Here is a 4,362-nt window from a genome sequence, read left to right as displayed (position 1 = left end):
TGTTGACAGTGAGACAAACCAACTGTAGATGGCAGTGTGTGAACGAGGGAATGGTTTATTGACAGTGAGACAAACCAATTGTAGATGGCAGTGTGTGAACGAGGGAATGGTTTATTGACAGTGAGACAAACCAATTGTAGATGGCAGTGTGTGAACAAGTGAATGGTTTGTTGACAGTGAGACAAACCAACTGTAGATGGCAGTGTGTGAACGAGGGAATGGTTTATTGACAGTGAGACAAACCAACTGTAGATGGCAGTGTGTGAACGAGGGAATGGTTTATTGACAGTGAGACAAACCAACTGTAGATGGCAGTGTGTGAACGAGGGAATGGTTTATTGACAGTGAGACAAACCAGTTGTAGATAGCAGTGTGTGAATAACGGAATGGTTTGTTGACAGCGAGACAAACCAGATGAAGATACCAGTGTCTGAACAATGGAGCGGTTGTTGACAGTGATACAAAACCTTTCAGATAGGGTAGACAGTGATCAAATGAAGCAAAGAACACGGTTTAGTGGCAGTGAACACTTTAAATGAAGGACAGGAAAGTGAGGTTGGAAATGGACAAATACTTTTGATGGTTAAATGTAAAACATGAATACGTAGCTGTACGAAGAGCACTAGCTTGAAACGTCATCCTCATAAAATAAAATAATAAAAACTTGGCGAATGTTTAACCTGTTCTCTAATTTAACTGTAAGACATGGAAAAGTTGGTCTTGTAGCATTGATTTCGGTCTCGCGTATTATACGTAACATATTAAGTTACCATAGATTTTTGTTATTACAGGATTGGGCGTGCCTGACAATCAGTGGTTTAATAAGCTCAACTACAGTGACGAGACAATGAACACCAAATGCATTTCAATGTTGGGGATGATATGGATAGCCCTCTGGAGGTTTGACCTATGTACATTTCCTGTTCACAGCCTGGGCCAGTCGTGATAGAAACACAATAAAAGCATATTTTGTTACGGAAGTTGAAATAGAACAACAAACATTTTACATTTCACGGTGGAAATTGAAAGAATAACAAGCAAGTCATATTCATTCTTGGATATGACAGATAACAAGACATATTTATCCCTGGAGGTGAGAGATAACAAGCAAGACATACTTATTATTAAATAAATATAACAAAGAAGACATCGTAATCCTTGGAGGATGAAAAAGTTATCATTTGGTTTTCATAGAACTAAGGAGGCTTAGTAATTATAAGAACATTGAACAAAGACCTTTTGATTTGTTGGGAATGATCTTCCAGCTAATTATAAGAACATTGAACAAAGACCTTTTGATTTGTTGGGAATGATCTTCCAGCTAATTATAAGAACCTTGAACAAAGACCTTTTGATTTGTTGGGAATGATCTTCCAGCTAATTATAAGAACACTTGAATAAGAACATTTTGATTTGCTGGGAATGATCTTCCAGCTAATTATAAGAACATTGAACAAAGACCTTTTGATTTGTTGGGAATGATCTTCCAGCTAATTATAAGAACATAATTATAAGAACATTGAACAAAGACCTTTTGATTTGTTGGGAATGATCTTCCAGCTAATTATAAGTGGGAATGATCTTCCAGTATACCAGTGTAGATCTCATAAAAGTAAGTTGAGGAGGAAATCTTGTAAAAAAAATAAGGCCAAAATAAAACAATGAGATTTGTACATAGTTATTTTTACCCGATGCTAATGGTCTAAGGCCATTTATAATAAACAGATTTCATAGTCTGGTTGTTGTACATGTTGAAAATATTGTTATTTTCTTGTCTGTGCATCTGCTACAGAAGTATGGAAACTGAAATCTGATACAGTGTTTCTGTTAGTTCATCCTGGTATGTGTACATTTCGAATGAGGTGAGAATTTCCAAAGTAAAATATTTGTTTTCATACTATCCTTGGATGGCTTTGCATTGTTAACAGTAACTCAGTAAAGACATTTGTTATCAGTAGTACACATCAAGATGGATGGAGTCCACAATATTTTATTGATGAAATACAGTTCTCCAAATCTTGGAATAACGAATGCATGATAAGTCTGGTTGTTCTAAATGTGAACAAAACTCGCTAAATTAGGGTAGTCACACGGGACACACTTCTTTTAAGTTCAGCGTTTATACACATCAGAACGACAGTTGATTCTTCTTGGGATAAAAATAATTAACCGTTGTTAGTTTTAATATAGAACTACATACGATGAACCCAACAAATCTTTATTACCATACAATTATTAACTGAATAAGAATACACACACATTTAATTTACAATACATGACAAATACAGTATTTCAAGTCTCAGCTATAATGTATTCCAGACTTCGTTTTCAGTCACCTGAAAGACACTATGTACTCAACGTTTCAAGTTTTAAATAATGTTTTTATGGATTATTTTCAATACATAAATTCTAAATAGATAGTACACCATAATGACAGACCTCTGGATTTTTATGAAATACATACTTTTGGAAACTTAATTCTACCAAAAAAAAATGGATATTTTGGTTTAACTTCATAAATGTTAAGTACAATAAAAAATCCACCCAACTGGCAAAATAAGGTTTAATATATGCATGCATTAATGACAAATCTTATTAATCCTTGGGATTATAAGAGCACATGCTAAAGACAAATGTTTTAGTCTTCAAGGTCGTAATAACCTGTTAATAGCAAATCTGTTGTTAAACTTCAAGGTCATAAGGACACTCGTTAATGACAAATACAGTGTTAATCTTCAAGGTCATAATGACACTTGTTAATGACAAATCTGTTGTTAATCTTCAAGGTCATAATAACAAATATGTCGTTAATCTTCAAGGTTGTAATGACACTCGTTAATGACAAATCTGTTGTTAATCTTCAAGGTCGTAATGACGCTCGTTAATGACAAATATTTCGTTAATATTCAAGATCATAAGGTCACTCATTAATGACAAATCTGTTGTTAATCTTCAAGGTCGTAAGGACACTTGTTAATGACAAATCTGTTGTTAATCTTCAAGGTCGTAATGACGCTCGTTAATGACAAATATTTCGTTAATATTCAAGGTCGTAATGACAAATCTGTTGTTAATCCGTGAGAAGTAAACAAAATTGAAGTAGAGCTTTATTTTAAAATTTACTTAAAAAACACGTTGACTACAGATGTGTTGTTTTGATGGAAATTTTAGTATATTAGCAGTAACTCATTTATAAATCAGTTTTAATTACAATAGAAGAAACTATTAGTTATGTCACTATCATGAATACAAATGTAAGTGCCCAAGAAAACCAGATTCTGCTTGTTACTAAGGGTTAGATTTCAATATTTATAGAAAATTGTATATGTTTGATAATTACACTTAAACACAAGCTTATTCTAAACATAATGAATTCAGAACCAAACTATAACACTTGAAACCAAAATATTAATCATAACTTTCAACTATCTTTCTTGGTCTCCGAGAACTCCGCTTTTATCTTCTCAGCCTAAATAAATAGATGAGACCTATATCAATAAACTGATGGAAGTTTACAGCCTATCTGGACAGTATGGTTACAGTGAACATTAACATTTTTGTTGCTACAAAAACAAAGTACAACACCTGAACTTTACCATTTCCTGACTGACTGTTAAATCTTAACAAATTTTATTCTACTGTAGTTTTATGTCGACTGATGTGTACCTCCCCCTTACGTAGTTTCCTACTGACTGATGTGTACCTCCCCCCTTATGTAGTTTTCTATTGACTGATGTGTAACTCCCACTTATCTAGTTTTCTATTGACTGATGTGTAACTACCCCCTTATGTAGTTTTCTATTGACTGATGTGTACCTACCCCCTTATGTAGTTTTCTATTGACTGATGTGTACCCCTTGATGTAGTTTTCTATTGACTGATGTGTAACTCCCCTTATGTAATTTTCTATTGACTGATGTGTACCTCCCCTTATGTAGTTTTCTATTGACTGATGTGTAACTCCCCCTTATGTAGTTTTCTGTTGACTGATGTATACCTCCACCTTATGTAGATTTCTGTTGACTTATGTGTACCCCCTTACGTAGTTTTCTATTGACTGATGTGTACCCCTTATGTAGTTTTCTATTGACTGATGTGCAACTCCCCCTTATGTAGTTTTCTATTGACTGATGTGTACCTCCCCCTGATGTAGTTTTCTATTGACTGATGTGTACCTCCTATGTAGTTTTCTATTGACTGATGTGTACCTCCCCCTGATGTAGTTTTCTATTGACTGATGTGTACCTCCCCCTTATGTAGTTTTCTATTGACTGATGTGTACCTCCCCCTGATGTAGTTTTCTATTGACTGATGTGTACCTCTTATGTAGTTTTCTATTGACTGATGTGTACCTCCCCCTGA

General features: G+C 34.4%; 1 long non-coding RNA gene across 1 annotated transcript; it reads right to left on the bottom strand.

The window, feature by feature from the left end:
* Positions 1-2,202: 2,202 nt before the first annotated feature.
* On the bottom strand, positions 2,203-3,494 carry LOC111083741. Its single transcript, XR_002609216.1, has 2 exons — positions 2,765-3,494; positions 2,203-2,661 (listed from the first exon to the last, which is right to left on the bottom strand). It is a non-coding gene; the product is annotated as an uncharacterized LOC111083741 (long non-coding RNA).
* Positions 3,495-4,362: the final 868 nt, after the last annotated feature.

This window comes from Limulus polyphemus, unplaced genomic scaffold (assembly GCF_000517525.1).
Source record: "Limulus polyphemus unplaced genomic scaffold, Limulus_polyphemus-2.1.2 Scaffold10955, whole genome shotgun sequence".
Taxonomy (NCBI): Eukaryota; Metazoa; Arthropoda; class Merostomata; order Xiphosura; family Limulidae; genus Limulus; species Limulus polyphemus.
This window is presented reverse-complemented; position numbering and strand designations above follow the sequence as displayed.